The 20,393-nt window shown below is 37.5% G+C and overlaps 1 long non-coding RNA gene across 1 annotated transcript; it reads left to right on the forward strand.

Annotated features, from left to right (window-relative positions):
• The first annotated feature begins 3,557 nt into the window (after positions 1-3,557).
• Positions 3,558-19,522, forward strand: LOC142875543 (uncharacterized). Its single transcript, XR_012922899.1, has 3 exons — positions 3,558-3,637; positions 17,696-17,745; positions 19,438-19,522. It is a non-coding gene; the product is annotated as an uncharacterized LOC142875543 (long non-coding RNA).
• Positions 19,523-20,393: the final 871 nt, after the last annotated feature.

A 20,393-nucleotide genomic window follows, 5' to 3' on the forward strand; every position in this document is an offset into this window, starting at 1 on the left:
CTATTGAGTGCATAACACTTTTTAAATATCCACATCTGAGGTTTCACAACCAACTAAAATATACATATGTTAGGTTTCAACAAAATGTTTTTATTATAACAATAAATATAAACATCACTGGCTTTAAAGTTTTATGTATAATTACAAAGCAAAAGCGTATGTTTTCGCTAAGGATCTTGGACACCTTGTGAATTTGGCATGGCACTTTAGCAAAAATAGATTTATTTACTATTACTGTTCATGCATCAGTCACGAACTCTCAATATGTGAGGTTTGTGCTGTTTTTTTATGAATCTAGTTTGCTGCAGAATCCTAGAAATCTGCGGTATGGCAATAATGTGTGAAGAACTGAATTATTTTACTAAAGCAGGTATTCCTGCTTCCTTTACTTTGTTGTAATACCAACCAATAAATTACCATGATTGAAATTTAATTATACTACCCAAATGGGAAACTTTCTTAATATAGGGAAATAGTAAAGGGTAAGAGAGAAGAAATCAGGTTTTAAACTCTGATAGGCTAGAATTCTGGGTATTTCACATACCCACTGGGTGAGCTTGAACACTTTTCATAGGTTGAACTTGCTAACTAGTGAGATAATGAAGAAAACATTTCATTGGTTTTCTATAGGACTTAATTAGAAAATGACATAACTTACAGAAATCTGTAGGGTATATCTGGTACATAGAAAGGATTCAGAAAATGTTAATTTCATCCTTCATTATTCTGAAATAGTCAATTCACAACACATTATTAATAAGTATCTCATATGTACTAATTCAGAAATCTAAAATTCAGCCTCCATTTAGAGCTCCAGAGCTCCTCAAGTGTTATCCAGAATTTTCCAGCTACAGCACCTGTGTTCCTTCTACTACTCAAAATCCTCTATTCAGTGCCTTGAGGAACACGATGCATACCACGTTCGTTAGATCATTTTTCTAATGGGTGACCCTGCTGGGCTCCAGACAAGTTGTAGCTCAAGGAAAGAGCCCTTGGTACTAAATCCTAAGGCTTTCTTTGCTATTGCATCCTTTTACAAAAGAATATCTGCTTACTGCTGACCAGTATCAAGACTATGAAGCCAGAAATTGCAATGGCATGAGGTTTTGTAGCATAAAGGTTAAAGGAAATAAATGATTACATTCTAAGGTAGATGACAAGACAAAACCAATGGAACTGCATTTAAAAATCCAAACTTCATCCAAAGACACTGATATCTTTAATTGTATGTGTCAAGGTTCAGTCCAATCAGGATTTTACTCCACATCTATTAGCAAATTTATTTTCCTGATAAAATCAATCATACTTTATCACTCATCTTTGTAGTACTATCCTGATAACTACACACAGTTTTGATAATTACTATACATTTTATGGAAGTTATATGTTATGATGTCATATCTATACCATGAGTCAATATACTTGTGTCTTGTAAGAGACCCTGAAAGAGATTTAAGTAAAAATTTATTTGGAAATGAAAAGAGGAAATAGCTTGTAGGTTGATTCTCTCAGCAAGAAGATTCCCAACTTTTCAGTTTTCTATTTCTTTTGTTTTAAAATAGAACTTGAATACAAAATTCTTACAGAAGTGGGAAGGAAATAAAGACAAATGTTGATAAGAAAAGAAATGATAAAAACCTCCAGTTATAAATAAATTTAAAGCAAGAAATTTTAAGCAAACATTTAGATAAGGAGGCCATATTTCATTGGAATATATCCTATTAAAACTGAAATAACAAAACTTTCTAGTTATTAAAAGTGGAAGACAAGAAAAAGTTTAAAAGCATTCAGGTATGAAGGCTATATTGTACTGTGAATCTGAAGACCACAAAACAGACCTGGGATGGCTCTTTTAAATAGGTAATTCTAAACCTTCAATATTGTAACACATGTCATGATCAGACAGTACCCTATGAGGTAATACCAGTTTGGACTAGTGGACTGCAGAATAATTTTCATATTTGCAAATTTTAATTGCATAGTTTCATAAGATTGAGTACCAATGAAAAAGAAAGTAAAACAAAAAACCTACCCCCTTCCCCACCCAGAAGAGATCTGGGAACCTGATACCTTTGGGGATTGTCCTGTGTTGTCTGTAAAAGTCATGTGACCCACAAGCAACAGTGTCTACCACAGAGCAAGGCAGTAAATACTTGCTTATTTTGATGTCAATGTCCCTATTACAATAGCATATTCAGTAGCTATTAAAGGAAATGCCCAGTGCTACAGCTCACCTGGATTTGCCCAAGAAAAGTGGACTAGTGGCTGCAGTTGTCAGGCATAGCCCACCTGGTTCAGAAATCTTTCAGTAACATTGCTCAGAGGCATCTTCCCTCCCCAAATATTAAAAGAGAATCAACTGAGAATGACTGAACTTACAATGAGAAATGAGAATTATATACTATTTGATCCATGGTTAAGTTAACCAACACAGGCAACACAAAAGGTATCTAATATTTTCAGCCTCTAAATTACTTCTCTCTGGAAAACCTTAAGCCACACGTGGCTAAGTACACCATCTACCCTTTTCTGGCCTGGTGTAAATTTCTCTTCTCTGGATGACTATTCTTCCATTTCATGCTCTGTTCTGGAACAGTCAATGTCTTGTGTTAAGGGATGTAATAGGAACTGCAAAGTCTTCTCAGTTCTGCCAATATTCAAAGTTCACATTGTGAGTACAAAGTCCTCATCAGGAATGTGACTACGATGCTTTTACTTCTCTCTGATGCTCTGGGGTGTGTCTGCTGCCACTCACTAAAAGGCCGTGTGGGGCTCCCCTATTTTCCGCAGTTCAGTGTCACTGTCACTGTCTTTATCCACATACCTCTTTCTACTATCTCCATATCTCCATGATGAATATATATCAATTTTTACTACATTTTACCTGAAAATCTTCAAAAAGAGTAATATATCATGTGACTGGATAAGTAACAAAATGTTGAGATAGTTAATACAATAGAAATCAAACTATAAAAATCTATCAGAGGAAAATAGCTTGGTAGTTCCTGAGTAAGTAACTGTAGAAGTACTATATGATCATCGATTCTACTCCTACGTATATACCCAAAAGAACTGGAAATAGGTATTTGAACAAAACTCATACACAAATGTTCACAGCAGTTTGATTCGTAATACCCAAAAGATGGAATCGACCCACATATCCATCAACAGGTAAGTGGATGGACAAAATATGGAATATCCATTCAGAATGTTACTCAGCTAATAAGAGGAATAAAATACTGATACATGTGACAACATGGATGAACACTGAAAACGTGCCAAGTGAAAGAAGTGAGACACAAAAGGACAATATTGTATGATTCTGTTCATATGATATATACACAACAGGCAAATCCATAGAAAAAGAAAGCAGATTGAGGTTGTCAGAGCTGGGGAAGGGGCGGAGGGTGGGGAGGAATAGAGATTGACTGCTTAATATTCTAGGGCTTCTATTTGGGTGTGAAAGTTCTAGAACTAGATAGTGGTGATGGTTACACAACATTGAGAACATAGTCAATGTCACTGAATTGTATATTTTAAAGTGGTTATAACGTAAATTTTATGAGATTTTGCCACAACAGCAGAGTGAGAAATTATCTGTGATCTAGACATAAGCAATTCACAAATCCTCCCTGAGGTAAGTTGTATGAAAGGCCCAGAAAGGAAAGAGTCCCAACTACTTATTTTGCCATTAAACAGGACATTCTTTTAAAAATTACTTTAGGCAAGGTGCGGTGGCTCACGCCTGTAATCCTAGCACTCTGGGAGGCCGAGGCGGACGGATTGCTCAAGGTCAGGAGTTCGAAACCAGCCTGAGCAAGAGCGAGACGCCATCTCTACTATAAATAGAAAGAAATTAATTGGCCAACTAATATTTATAGAAAAAATTAGCCGGGCATGGTGGCGCATGCCTGTAGTCCCAGCTACTTGGGAGGCTGAGGCAGCAGGATTGCTTGAGCCCAGGACTTTGAGGTTGCTGTGAACTAGGCTGACGCCACGGCACTCGCTCAAGTGAGATTCTGTCTCAAAAAAAAAAAAAAAAATTACTTTAGCTATCAGATTTTAAATTCAGAATGTTTCACCATGTTGTTGTTGTTAAATACAATAGAATGGCAACTGAAATACTACCTGACAGGTGAAAAGATTAGAAAATGTTCCTTGTTTTCTTTGCACCTCAATTATAAAAACACAAAAACTAGAATGCAAAGCAGTAAATAAGGTGTCTATATTGTTAGAGGCAAAATAGAGTTAGAGACGTTGAACGGAAGACAACAACTGCAGAGAAGAGAGTCTCATAGGTATTGTGCTCCCTCTGGCAAAAGCACAGCAACACGTTAAATCCCACTTACTACCCCACTGCTTTGAAAATATGAATTCAATATGTTTCATAGAAAGTAGTGTCTTAAAACCCATAAGGGCCATAGATATTATCTGGTTCCACTATGTTTCAGATATTAGAAAATGGGAGTTTCCATTCAAGGTCACACAGTAAACTCAATGAACATTTTTTACGTTTTTATGTATATTACCTTAACATTACCAGCAGTGTGGTAAATTCAGTGTGTGAGATTGTAGCAATGTGAAATAGGTGCTGGGTATCCAGGACAGAGGGCACTAATGTTTGTGGTTTGTGCATGTCACACTATTGTAAGGAAATGGCAATGGGGAACTGTGTCACCTGATTTTGAATCTCATGTCACTTCCAGCACACTGCCTCTTTCTCCTATTAAGAGCCAGAAAACTGGTATTAACTGACTAGCACCTAAGTGGACACATAGGTACTACAGTAATAGGGTATTGGGCAGGTGGGAGGGGGGCGGGTATATACATACATAATGAGTGAGATGTGCACCATCTGGGGGATGGTCATGATGGAGACTCAGACTTTTGGGGGGAGGGGGGAAATGGGCATTTATTGAAACCTTAAAATCTGTACCCCCATAATAATATGCCAAAATAAAAAAAAAAAAAAAAAAAAAAGAGCCAAGATGACAACCAAGACTTTAGACCCACAATGCATTGTTCTCTCTCATATACCGCCCCGTTCCCTCATCCTAAACCGTTAAATAAAATACGGAGTGCCAAGGATTTTAAAAGCACAAACATAAGAGTAAAATGTACACTGTTATGTTGATATACCCATGTTAATAATACCAATTTTAACATGTTCCATCAGAAGTTAATGTAACACAAATATATAATGAACTATCTCAGCCAATTCTTGCAATTATATAATGCAATATGTTCCATAAATTTGTTCCAAAATCAAAATTTCCCTAGAGATAAATATATAATTTTCTAAAATGGTTTAAAATGACAATTTTTGAACAGATTGGAAGAAGAATTTCTAGTTTTCTTATTAAGGAGGAAGAGAATCAACATTACAAATTAATTTTTGCCATCATGGAACAAATTACTCTGATTTGTAAAGAAGAAAAGAATGCAAGTCATAGTAAGATGATAAAAATCCTGATTTGGGGAGACAAGGAACTGTAATTACATCCCCACAAATTGGCTTTCTTTCATAGGTAATGAGAGGCACGAAAACAAATCTTACGCGAGCAATGCTTTCAACAGTAATGAGAATGATAGCTACTCTCTACTATATTCCTACTTTTTGCCAAAAACTGCGCTGCTGCCTGACATACACTGTTTCTAATCCTCACATTAAACCTCTAGGTAAGCAAAATATCTCCATTTTACAAAAACAAGGACTTAGCAAGTTTAAGTAATTTTTAACTTTGAATAGCTAGGAAATGGAGGTACAAGGAATGAAACTCTAGTGTCCATGATTCCAGTCTGTTCTTGCCAGTTCACCATGCAAAGTATTTTCCTTTGACCATAAGCCCACGATTAAAATATTTTTAGAAGAATCTCCACTTTAAAGATTATAGAAAAGCTTTTGAAGTAGCAGATAAAGGCATGTGTTGATATTTTAGTTTAATACAGCTACGTCAGTATACTTACTATCTAAAAAGAAATACATAATTGACTGGCATGTTTATAACATATAATCCCTAAAGTTTATCTCCAAAAAAACCTTTTACAAAGAGAAGGAACTAGTATTAAAAGCATTTTCTTCAAGTGGAACTACTGAGAGAAAACTTATCACTAATTTAAGCAATTAATATTTTGTCATTTTTACATCTTGATAACTTTGTAATTTCAATGAAACAGAGCCTCATTATCTAAATGCTTTCTTAAAATTTCTTGCTTTAAATTTATTTATACTGATAACATAGAGGGCCTTTCTTCCTTTTTAGAGCTTTGTTCTAGATATCCTGCGAAATAGCAAAATTCTATGAAAGACAGTGAAAACTCCTCAATTAAGGGCTAATGTGTTGATATAAGTTACAAGCACCCACTTCAAGCACATTTGCATAATCGAATTCATCAAAAGCCAGGTCTAGAAAACTTTTCAAAAGCAAGGCTGGAATCTGGAACTTATTATTGCTATTCTAACTTCATAAATGCCCTATGTATTTTTTTTTTCAATTTTAAGACATAGAGCACAGTTGTAGATGGAGAGCCCTGTTGAATGGTTCAGAACAGGGAACTTTGAATATCTGAAACCAAGCTATCTCCTGAACTTCTGTATTTGTCCAAAACAACAGATTGAGCGAAATGACCCCACATGTAGAGTAGGAGGAAATCCATTAAATTTCTGATAAACATCTTTGTGGGGGAAGTGGGGTGGGAACCCATAAAATCAAAGCCACAGTTGCTTTGTCTGTAAAAAGAAACTTTGAAGTTATTCATAAATATTTACTTGAATACGTGATTTACTTAATCACCTGTAATTAAACACACAACATTTTTCATTAACATTCGGGCCACTGTGGTTCAACTTCTGTATGTATTTTCGATGTTCCTTCTATGTTAAAATGAACTGGATTGGAAAACAGGGAAACTATCATTCAAGATATTATGAAAATATTCCAAAGAGATTTTTCAATCATGTAAAATGTCAAGGTAAACTATCTAGTGGTGAAATCAGTGTGTGTAAAGACTAAATAAGTTAGCATCATGAAAATAACAAGGGGAAATTGCACAATGTTCCCAGATAAATTATCTTGAGGTTAAGCTTTGTTTAAAGGAATTAGTGTGGTTTGCTACGATTATTGCTTAATTTTTCATTAAGTACACACAAAATGTTGACATTAAATATAACACGAATGTGTGGAGTAGTGGAGGCTGTATTCTAAGGTAGTATTTCATAGGCTGCCTAGACAACATCTGTAAACATTATCATGCTCAACATCATATCAAGGTTTACTGATTTTCTGATATGTGCCTTTATTTGTATTTGTTTTATCAAGCAGACTGTGTACCTAGGGGAAAAGTAATTGTTATATGGGTGATAGATGTAGTTTTCTGTAAGAAATTTTTAAATTCCTCACTGTAAGTCACAGTGGCTAACAATGAGTAGCTCAGAAGGGAAAGTAGGAAGTAGAATAAATATTCATCATTCATTCACTCAGCAAAAATTCACTGGGTGCTATATTATTCGGGTATTGTGTAACCTCAGCTGACTCCCTAAAATGTAATTCCTTACCTTTAAAACTCCTCACAAAACATTGGTTGAATTCTGGGAAGGAAAATAAAAAAAACACATTTGAGGACTGTGTGAAGAAATCTATAAAGTTCATGTCACCTGGGGGAGTCCATTATGAGGCCAAGTGATGTCCCTTCCTCAGAGCCTGAGCACCACAGGCCTTTTCCCCAAGCAGTGCCTTTCTCCTGAAATGTCCTCTCTCCAGAGCTGACCGAGTCCCTGTCGTGACCGAGCACAGCCATCACTCAGGGGTCACCTTCTCAGCAAAGCCCTCCCTGGCCACCCTGGCTATATGAACTGCCCCTTCTTTGAGCCCTGGTCTCTCTCCATTGTAGCAGCTTCTGGTGTGATTTTCACATTAATTTATCACTAGTTATCCACTGGGTATGTTTACGGTCTGTCTTGTTTCCTCATGTGTTCCTTGCACCTAGAATAGTAAGTGCTCAAAAAATATCTGTTGAAGGAATAAATGGTATGTCCTTGAGGCAGAACCAAATGATGAAAAATCTATTAAATAGTTTTGCATGATTACACCTCATTTTAAAACACACACACAGCAGAAATGCCTGACAAACGTATCTTATGGAACATATAATTTAAAAGACTAGGGAGTTGGGAGTGAAGGATGGCAGTTTACAGAGCCTGCGTTCGGCAAACTGCTTAATTATGTTCAAAGTTTCACAATCTACATTCCTCTCATGCATTAAAACTTCACAAATGATTTAGAGTTTTGTTTTCTTAAGGACTCTGTTCAAGCTAGCATATCAGCTGGTATCTCTACTAATATTAAAGATCTGTCTTATGGCAGTATGTTTTAAATATGTTTTGTACCTATTACTTCCCTGATGATGGGAGGATCGATGGATTTCAATGACCAAAGTTGTAAAATAATAGAGGAACAAGAAGTTGAAAGAAATTTCTACATTTTAGGCTATTAACATAGCCATGGAATAAATCACATCATCTTTATGATGATGCATAACAGAGAGAAAAAAATACAGTGAACACTTCTAAAAATCAAGTTGTGTAAAAAACACACTCATAAATGGGAATATTTATTTAAGATGGATGACAGAAAAAGCCACTTTATGTGCTAATTGTGGGCAATTAATTATCATTCATAGGACTAACATTATTTTTTGAAAAGTAGATACAATGATTCAATCAATTATTTCCACAAAGTCTATATTCTTTCAGAAACTATATAGCAGAGGGTTTTTTTAACCTCATCAAATGATCATGAGCAACAAAAAATTCAGAGTTTCTGAAACAGTGAGGAAGACCCTATTTTTCTTATTATTATTCATAAACCACATTCATTACTTTAAAAAAAAAACAAGCTTCATAAATATCATTTTTAAAACCAACCAATCCAAATATTCTGATTTATTACTAAGCAAGCAATTTTCTGTTAGAACGCTCCTGGAAGTGATTTTTCCCACAAGACTGAAAACTGCATTATGGACCTTTGCTATATCGCGTGGCATTACAGAATGACACTTTATCTGGAATTTATTAAGGACAAAAACAAGCGCCTCCCCCCTCCCCCCAAGCTAACCTTCCACCACACTGGCTCCTCATGGCTCCCAGTTCAAAACTCAGTACAGACTCGCCATCCATTATCTGAAATTTTTGCAGCCAGAAAACTTTGGAATTCAGAATTTTTCAGATTTTAGAAAGGTAAACATGAATATTACGGACATCCACAGCAGTGCCATGGGGAAGCAGCCCTTAAGCAAAGAATTTTTACTTCCATAGCAAAACATACGAATATTCACACTAAGTAGGATAAAGACTATAAATAGCTTCGCATAAGGTCAGATTGGGTTTTGCTGCCAAATGAGTTCATGTCGGGTCAGATTTTGCCGCCAAAGTAGTTAGGAAAAAAATCTTCGTTTTTCATTTTGGGATTATGGAGAAGGGATTTTATAAACCTATGGGAATATCAGTTCTTCACTTGAAAACCCTGCTCAGAGTCCACATACGAAGGCTGCTATACATAAAATAAATTTATATCAAGTTTTTCCTGCCCTTTTTCTAACAAAAAATTTGAAGAAAATCTCTAGGTAAACCTGCCGTACTAAATTTGATTTTTAAAAGGTGATATTATATTAACAGTCTATTATTTTATGAAATTCCTACATTAAGAAATAATATCCCAGGTTCTATTAATCCATTCAATCTGTCCCTACAAAAAGAAAGTTCCAAATGCACAATTATCTTGCACAAAGACAACACGGAAATTGTTGTACTAAAATGATCAAACTCCAATGCTGAGTTCAAGAAAATAGCATTACAAATTAATTATCGGAGGAGTCAAACTTTCTGTTTCATGGATGTGCATGCACAAAACACTGAATCGTTTTAAGTGCCTATTAGCTATAAAGTTGATCAGATTAACAACGAAGGAGATAAAATGTTTTAAGTTCTAGGTATATAAGACTAAGAGAAAAAACATTGGACAACGATATATAAAGTGAAATGGAAAAAGATATAACAGCCACTTGATATGGAATCTATCAAGAGAAGTAACAATGTACTGAACATGTGATCATGCTCAGTAAACCATTACTCAAATCACCCTACTCAACACAAAAGACTTCGAGAGGTCATTTGCCTATAGAGCACTAGCCAGCAAATTAGGCAATGTCCAAACACAAGAATGAAAATTACAGGTCAATGCAACTGCCATGTGCTCAAGGTTTGCCGGCACACCACCACTTAACTGAGTAAGAGGGTATGGTGCACTCAATGTACCCTAATCAAAGATCCTAGGACCAGAAAAGAGGAATACGACAATGAAATTCTAGCAGCATTAGGAATACTGAATGAAAATGAGAAATGGACATTTCTTTGACTCTTCCTTAAAAAATGAATACACATTTGGATTATTTAAGCTTCGTTAGAGAAGAAACAACAGTACAGCTCGACACACATAAGGCAAGCCTGTGGCAGTCTGGGATAAGGAGAGAAATTTATGAAGTCCACCTTCAGAAGAAACACAACCATGAAACCTAGCTTAAATAAGGCAAGTTGTTTTGTATTCTTAACATGGAAAAGGCAACTCAACTAAAATGGTGACAATCCCTTTTCTGAACTTCCCAAGACAGTAAGCAAACTCACTATAATGATATTCATTACCTTATAGAGTCCTAAGTATCTAAACATTTTTCTCCAGTTTGCCCTTAAAAAAACACACACACAATAAAATATTCAAGTATCCAAGTTCTCTATAATCATTGGCAGTATATATTCCTAGTCCAGTGAAACATATATTCCTACCACATAGAATGATGATACAAAAGTAAACACCTGGCATGTCTACCAAATAGAAGGGATGTTTTTCTACAAAGTAAATCTGACCTCAATGTTCACCTGCTCAGAGCCTTTTGGTGAACCCCAGGACAAAAAAGAGGTCTTTAGCTCAGATTCCTTGAGATGGTCCTGGCTTTCTCCGTTCTCACGTCTTGCCATAAAACATCCCTGCACTCCACACTCCAAATATACAATGCTTAGATTCCTAAGCACACAGCCTGCTCCAAACCACTCTCTCTTACCCCACTTTTTCTAAGTGGAAGGCTCACTTAGGAACCTGGATGCGTCATTTGGGACCACATCTTATTAATATCAACACAAGCACAACTTCCTCTAGCTTTTCCAGACTTCTTCCTCTAAATGGAATTTATCACTCCCCCTCCTTCCTGCCACCAATAGAACCTGAACTTAGCTTTATTTGGTGCCCTTAACACTTTCTACACAGATTGGTTTGACATACAGGCATCCTTCATTTTATTGTGCTTTGCAGATACTGCATTTTTTACAAATTGAAGAGGTATAGCAACCCAGCATTGAGCAAGTTGATCAGTGCCATTTTTCTAACAGCATGTGCTCACTTCCTGTGTCTTTATGTCACATTTAAGTAATTCTCCCAAACTTCAAACTTTTTCATTATTATTATATTTGTGATGGTGATATGTGATCAGTGTTACTATTTTAATTGTTTTGAGGAAGCATGAATTGTCCCCATATATGACGGAGAACTTGATCAATAAATGTGTGAGTTGTAACTGCTTCACACAGCTGGAGAACGACCAGCTGTTCTCCCATCTCTCTCCTCCTTCCTGGGCCTCCCTATTCCCTGAAACACAAAGATACTAAAATTATGACAATTGATAATCCTACAATGGCCTCTAAGTGTTCGAGTGAAAGGAAAACTCACGGATCTCTTACTTTAAATCAAAAGCTAGAAATGATTAAGCTTCCTAAGGAAGGCATGCCAAAAGGCTGAAAACTGGGGCTCTTACACCAAATAGCCAAGTTATAAACACAAATGAAAAGTTCTTGAAGCAATTATTAAAAGTGATATTCCAGAACACAAAGATGATGAGCAAACAAATCAGCTTTATTGCTGTTACGGAGAAAGGTTGAGTGGTCTAGATAGAAGATCAGACCAGCCACATTTCTTTAAATTAAAGCTAATGTAGAGCAAAGCTATAATTCTCTTCAATTCTATGAAGGTGAGAGAGGTGAGGAAACTGCAGAACAGTCCAAAGGTGGCAAAGGCTAGTTTATGAGATTTAGAGAAAGAAGCTGTCTCCATGATGTAAAAGTGCCAGATGAAGAAGCAAATGCTGACTTAGAAGCTCCAGCAAGTTATCCAGAAGATCTAGCTACAGTAATTGATAAAGGTAGCTATGCTAAACAATAGATTTTCGACGTAGATGAAACAGCTTTATACGGTATTGGAGGAAGCTGTCACCTATAACTGTCATAGCTACAGAGAAAAAGTTAAAGCCTGTCTTTAGCTTCAAAGGATAGGCTGACTCTTATTAGGGGCAAACACAGATAGTGACTTTGAGTTGAAGCCAATGCTCCCTTACCATTAAAAAAATCCTAGGGCCCTTAAGAATGATGCTAAACCTATTCTGTCTGTGCTCCAGAAATGGAACAATAAAGCCTGGATAATAGCACATCCATCTAAGGTATGGTTTGCTGAATATTTTAAGGACACTGTTAAGACCTACTGCTCAGAAAAAAAAAGATTCCTTTCAAAAAATACTGCTCATTGGCAATACACCTGGTCACCCAAGAGCTGTGATGGAGATATACAAGGAGATGAATATTGTTTTCATGCCTGCTAACACAACATCCATTCTGCAGCCCATGGATCAAGGTGTGATTTCAACTTCTTATTATTTAAGAAGTACATTCTGTAAGGCAATAGTTGCCATACACAGTGATTCCTCTGAGGGATCTGGGCAAAGTAAATTGAAAACCTTCTTGAAAGGATTCACTAGTCTGATTGCCATTAGGTACATTCATGATTCATGAAAGGTCAAAATATCAACATTAACAGGAGTTTGGAAGAAGTGGATTCCAGTCATCAAGAATGACTTTCAGGGGTTCAAGATTCCAGTGGGGGAAGTCACTGCAGATGTGGTGGAAACAGCATGAGAATTAGAGTTAGAAGCGGAGCTTGAAGATGTGACTGAATTGCTGCAATTTCATTATAAAACTTGAACAAATAAGGAGTTGCTTCTCATGGATGAGCAAAGAAAGTGGTTTCTTGAGATGGAACCTACTCCTGGTGAAGATGCTGTGAACACTGTTGAAATGACAACAAAGGATTTAGCATACGATATAAACTTAGTTAGTAAAGCAGTGACCATGTTTGAGAGGATCAACTGCAATTTTGAAAGAGTTTCTACTGTGGGTAAAATGCTATCAAATAGCACTGCATACTACAGAGAAATCTTTTGTGAAAGTAAGAGTCAATTGATGGGGCAAACTTCATTGTTGTCTTATTTTCAGAAATTGCCACAGCCACCCCAACCTTCAGCAACCACCACCCTGATCAGTCAGCGGCCATCAACATCCAGGCAAGACCCTTCCATCAGCAAAAAGATTATGACTTGCTGAAGGTTCAAATTATCGTTAGCATTTTTCAGAAGGTACGTACACTGTACGTACCTTTTTAATTAAGGTACGTACACTGTTTTGTTAAACAAAATTCCATTGCATACTTAATAGGCTACAGTATAGTGTAAGTATAACTTTTATATGCACCAGGAAACCAAAAAAATTGTGTGACTCATTTTATTGAGATATCCATTTTATTGCAGTGGTCTGGAACCAAACCAGTAATATCCCCAAGGTAGCTGGGTCTGGCCCAGTCATTGAAAGCTCCCCACTGCATAGCATCTGCTGAATGAACTAAATTAATAGAAGGAACTTCAGTTACCATCATATGACCTACTAGGCATAACCAAGTTGGGAACCTGGATAGTATACCCTTTCTCTGCATGCTGCTAAGGACTACATTTTGTCTCCCCTCAATACTCCAAATTCATATGTTGAAACCCTAACCCTCAGGATGACTGTATTTGTAGACAGGGCTTTTAGGATGTGGTAAAGATAAAATAAAGTCATCATGATAAGGTCCTAATATGATCAAATTGGTGGCCCATAAGAAAAAAGAGATCTCTTTTTTTCCATGGGCATGCACTGAAGAACGGCCATGTGATCACGCAGTGAGAAGCCACGAAGACACCCCTTACCAGACCCTGACCACACTGGGACCCTGATCTCAGTCTTGGTCACCAGAACTGTGAGAAAATAAATCTCTATTGTTTAAACCAGCCAGTCTTTGGTATTCTGTTATGGTAGCCCAAGCAGCCCAAGTTGCTAAAGGTGCTAAAGGTGCCAAGTGCTAAAGAAACTAAAGCCTCAAGGGTCACGTTTTCCAATTTATCTTTGGTGGCTGGCTAAACTAAGCCCTTCCACAGTACAAGATTAGATGGGGCAATATGTCCTCATGTGTCATTTCTTGTGTAGGGTCAGTGACTCCATGTGAAGTTTAAAATTCCACCATGACAACTACTTGGAGTGTAGGTGCTATTGCTTTAAAATCTCTGTAAAAATATGGTTTTACTGATTAGCAGAATTTTGGTAATTTATTTATTTTCTTATACTTTCATAATATCCCTGGTAGCTTCACCAAGTATATGATCCCTGTTTTATAGATAAGGAGTTTGATTGCTCTATTCAAGGCAAGATATCAAATTAGAAGCAGGACTAGAATAGAACTCAGGTTTCCTGATTTTTAGTAAATTCTTCTTCTATAACTAGCCTAAGGCAAGATAAATAGCTGTGGGATATGAACACACACACACACACCCTCTTCCCATTCCAGAACAAATTATAGAAATTATTAGGAAAAGCATTTCCTAACACCAACTTGAGTTGTTATCTTCCTGGTCAAAATACAAAAGTACTATGTGCCAATAGAGGAATAATATAATTCCATCACATTTATCTTGCTGACTCAATACTAAACGTCTCATGGGAGACTTTATACCCAAATCCCCTAATCATGTGATCTGTTCTTCTGAAAACACCAACACATAATTTTAAAGGCCATTTTGAGATATATTCCTATACAAAAAGGGCCTTAACACTGAATTTTATATTAATTCCATATATAACTAGGAAATATTTTAAATATTTGGGGAGTTTGTTGCCACAGAGTTTGGCAGGTTGCATATGTTTCCCACCTAAAATGCTTTTATTTGGCCACACCCACTACTGCTGCAGCATAGGTCATCTGGAACACCCAGAAACCTGGAATATTTGCTTCAGAATGAAAGAATACATATACATATACGTATATAAACACAAACACACACACGCTCTTATAACACAAACCAACAATAAAACAGTATATCCTTTTCCCAGAAAATACGAAAAGACAGATCTACTCATTTAAAAGGTATCTCCTATTTGATATGTATCTTCTCTATTAGTGAAAATTCTTAGGGAACTCTGGTAAACTGGTAGTGATAATGCAATGGGACATTTATTTGGCATCAACTGCATACAAGACAGCAGGCTGAGTGCTTCCTGAAGTGAACACCGGGAGGTTCAATGTGATCAAGAGAACAAGGCAGGTGCCTGATTAACTTGAAAACGAGTAGCATGACAGTTAAGGGCATGACAGCACATCCAGCAGCTGATTGACAGTTCTAACTAGAGTGAATCAAGAGATTCAAGAAGAGGGCAAGATCTGGGCTTTTGACCTTCAAGGATGGGTAGGATTTTACCAAGCGGGCTGGTATAGGAATGCTTTTGAAATGGACAGAAGACAAGCATCAGAAGAAATGGTTCAATTCAGGGACTAGTAAGAACTCCATCCTGGCTGGATAGGGTCAGATATGAAATAAGGTGAGGGGGAAAAAACCTGAGATGTGGGTGCAGGTTACATCATGAAGGGTTTCAAGCCTCATGGTCAGGAATTTGGATTTTACTGAGCAGATAGTAAGTTGTTCAGAAGGTACTGGGCAGAGTGTGATAATCAAGGTTTTCATAAAGAATGCCCTGGAAGCAGTTGGGAGAGTGTGGAATAAAGGGAGAAGGACTCAAAGCAACTGGCTTAATACTGTGCTCTGAGCAGGACAATCTTATATGAGGAGAAAGGGAACAGAGCTGGGGAAAACTCAAGGTGGAGAGAAAATAAACCCAGGTTAAAGGATTCTACATGAAAGCTCCATGATTTATAACTGACCAGGCCACTGCTCACTTTAATCTGGATTGCACTGTCGTGGCTCATGTGTCTGTCTGGGCTCTCTGTGACACTCTGTGTTCAGAATCATGGTGGAGCCTGTCAGACACTTAAGGCCATATCTCATAAACATGAGCAAAACTGACAGTTTTCCTTGACATCAGCACCACTATGCTAGGCATTAAACAAATGATTTGTGCTGTGCAGCTGAGACCTGCTCCCTTGGGAAATCAGGCTAGCACCTTCGCACTATCATTAACCCCTCCTGAAACAATGCACAAGAAGTCAAGACTGACTATAACCAGTCTGCACAGCTTCACTATCTGGAGGACGTTGAACCACTGCCCTAGAATGTTGGCATGCACATAGGCATGCCCTCAGGGTAGTCTGCTGATAGCAGCTCCTTTAAGAACATCGTAGCCAAATGAATCTTTCCATAAATAATAAATAGGTTATGAAAAAATTTTTAAATGTCTGTTATATTCCATGAGTAGTTGAAATCTTTATCTTCTCCACTACAACCAACCATTCTCTATGTGTCCACTGGCTGAGCATACATTACATTGGGCCAAGGAGGCATATTAAAGAAGCACAATTATACATAAAACAGTCCTCATAAGTAAAACATAATATCTGAAGATTTGGTTGAGGATTTAAAAACAGAGGACCCATTTTCATTAAATAGCTATGAAGTATAATCTAATTTTAGAAATTTGTTTTTCTTTGTTGCAGATGTACAACTGTCTTTTCCATTGGTGGCACACCCTAAAACCAAGACAATTTATAAACCACAGTGGATCAAAAACAAATGCCAGACCTAGGAAATTATCTTTTTTCCCCATTTCAACATGTATTAAAAAGTTAGGAACACATTTTAAGATGCACACATTCAAGGAAACCAAAATGAATCTACAGGTTTACCATGATCATTTATTGACATATTGATTATCCTTTAATTTACATGGAAATAAAATTAATTTTATGAATTATAATGGAAAAATTAGGCATATGTCTGTACAACTGCAGGGTTGAATGCAAATCTGAGGTTTGTCAGCCATAAAGTGATCAATAATTAAAATGGAGTTCACCACCATGCTGTAATTTTAAAGTATAACTACAGGTTTCCCTAAGTTTGCCTAAAATATGTGTCAAAGCTAAGCATCTATAGCATAATAATGTTCATTAGTAATTGTACCCTGTTGATTAACAAGCATTCTGTAAAATTTAAAGGGGGGGAAAAACACCCACCCACATAATTAGGACATGTGTTTACTTAATAATCCTGAATATCACTATGAAAAACACACCACTTCACTGAAATCTAAATGACTATACTTAACTGTTTAAATATTTTAGCAATGTATCCGAGTTGTGATGATTTTTCTCCAACACAGAACACACCCAATAATAGACCAGAAAAACAAAAGCATTCTGATTCTAGCAGCTTCTAAAAAAGCTAAAGCCAGTCTCTTAAAAAAAATACAGCCTTAAAGATCACTTCCTCCCGAGAGCCAGAGAACAATGAAGAGAACATGTTGCTTATTCATTTCTTACCTTTTTCCCTTTCCTTTTCCTATGAGCAGGTTTTGCATTTTTCTCCTTTGGTTCTTCACTCATCTTTCCTTTAAATCAGGTGAGTTTATAAAAGACGGGAGATCACCGCCTGTATTCCAACATCCAAAGCCACCACAAAGAGTCAAAGCATCGAGACCAAAGTCCATTTACGGGTGATCCTCGGGCAAAGCAGCCGCTGCTTAAACCCAGCCCCTGCTGCTGTCAGAGACGCGGCTGCTAACGTAGCCCTGCTCGGCTTTCCTCGGGAAGAAACTGGGTGTTCTCTACATCAAACAGTCAATTATTCTTCTAAAGAAAATCAATATTTTAGCCTTTCATTTTTTTTTTTAACTAATCATTACCCTGAGATGAGATCTTGACAAGACTCTGTTGCTTGTTCCTCCACAGTGATCCCAGCCTGGAAATGGTGAGAGGGGGTGGGGGGAGAGAGAGAGAGACACACACACACCCTCACACACACAGAAATAAGCTACAGACTGCTGACAAGTCTCCGAAGCCTTCCCAGGGGCTGATTTGCTGCTTCTAGCAGACTGGGAGGCTGAATGTAAATTGCTCTCCGTGCTGCTCGCCTCCCATGTGAACACATGTGTTGAATGCATCGGGCATACCGGAGGAGGCGGCGGTGGGGAGAGTGATAAAAGATCAGGTTACTGGTTTGTAAAACACTCAGTGACTCAAACAATAAAAGAGACCCACTACCAGCTAGAGAAGTCACATCACAGGCTAGGTTTTCTCGCCGATTACTTTTTTTTTTTTTTTTTTATGTGCTAAGCAAAAAAGATGGGCAACTTGCCATTCTTCAGCTAAGGATTTATACAGAAGAGTTTGTTACAGAAAGCCCCATACCCAATTTGCCATTATTCATATCTCAGCATTGGTTTACTTCCAGGAACATAACCACCAACCAACCAACCAACCAACCAACCAACAAGACACCCTTCAGAATATTCAGGAAATACTAAGAGCAAAGCTGCTGTTTCTGGGGCAGAAACACTCTGTGCTTCTTGACTGTGTTTAGGGCAGTGCAGGTCTCAGATCACATTACACACTGCCCAGCTGCCCTGACCAAACACTGTGGCCACACTCCATGCTGCATGCCACCCTGAGCCCCAGGCTCCTGGATATTTTCTGGGTATCTGGGGGACATCATACCTGGGTGGTGGAAACTCCCTCACCATGCCTTCCGTCCATTTAAACACGGCTGAACTATTATCCTGAGCTCTCATTTAAGCATCTTTTGACACGTGCCAGATACATCTGATTCAAGGTAGAATAAGGGTCTGGGAGCCACCACAGGCAACCACCAAAGTCAAAACAGGTCACTTTGAGCAGATGATGAACACAGGTATAGGGTAGAAAAGGGGAAATACACAGGAAATGGAGAACGAAGTGGAGAGCAGGTTCAGGTCCATTCCTAGGGAGCCAGGAACCAGGAATAAATCATATTAGTTCCTCCCTCTAATACTTTTTATTAAGAAAACACAGAATTCAAATGAATATTAACATTTTTATTCATGAGAAATGGGATTGGAATAAATATGAAGCACAGTCAACCAGGGAAAAACAAGTCACAGAGGACTAATTTCAGTGGTGTGTTTGAAAGGACTTAACATTGATTTGAGGAAATGATGCTAAAATATTGAGCCGAAAGGGCAGATCTGTTTAGGCTGAAGTATTTCCCATTCTTTACCTACTGTACAAAGGGGATTTGTATCTACATTCAACCAATATTCCTTCCCTGTCTCCCTAGAAAGACATGAGTATGAGGAATGCTTGAGATGGCTTCCCCATGCCCGAGCACACCAGGGACAGGCCGTCAATGAACCCTTCAGAGAGCCACGTGGATTTTACCAGCTGTGGGTTAGCTGTCTGAGCTACTATCTACTGCAAGATTTGCACATTGCACTAACAGGCATCTCAGTAAGCCTGGTGTGGCCGGAATTCCAAATGCTGTTGGGCATCTAATCCCCATGGTCCACGTTTCTGTTCAGACTCTGAACTGCTACTTAACCACATTTCCCATTCCACTGCTATTTAGTGACATTCCTCGTGTCATGCAATAAAAGGCAGAAAATCCTAACATGGCAGAATAAACCTTTCAAATTCTTCAGTGATCCAACCCTTGCTCAGATTCAAAACATAGGGAAATCAGGGAAACAGGGAGGCCCTTTACCACTGCTATCACTCACTGACTTCCATCAAGTGAACCTTGAGCCTTTTGAGAGACCAGGATGAGGGAGGCGCTTCATACAAATTCTTCATAAGCTGATGAGTCTAAGCAGGTGGATTCAAGTCAGACGTTCCCACCTAAACCCTCACTAGGCAAGCAAAAGAGATGGTTCATTCATCTATAGTAATTCATCTATAGCAGAATCTCCCCATTGGGATTCATCTCCCCCCCAAAATCTTTGTCAATAAGTATTTATTGAGTGTCCACAGATTATGAGCCACTTTCTTACAAAACAAAGTGGATACAAAATCGAGAATAAATGTAGTCTGTTCACATAAAAATTAATTGGGATTGTAAAATATTCAAAAAACAACTAACATGAAAATGTCTGGCTGAGGGCATAGCACAAGAATGTATTTAAAGAAAATGTCATTATAATAATGGTTTTAAACTATAAAAATGTGTTTAAGTTAGTGCAAAATTTAGGAAATTGATGGAATAAACTTGTCAGGAAATGAATGAAATTGTGACTAAGG

The sequence above is a fragment of the Microcebus murinus genome, chromosome 14, assembly GCF_040939455.1.
Source record: "Microcebus murinus isolate Inina chromosome 14, M.murinus_Inina_mat1.0, whole genome shotgun sequence".
NCBI classification, from domain to species: Eukaryota; Metazoa; Chordata; class Mammalia; order Primates; family Cheirogaleidae; genus Microcebus; species Microcebus murinus.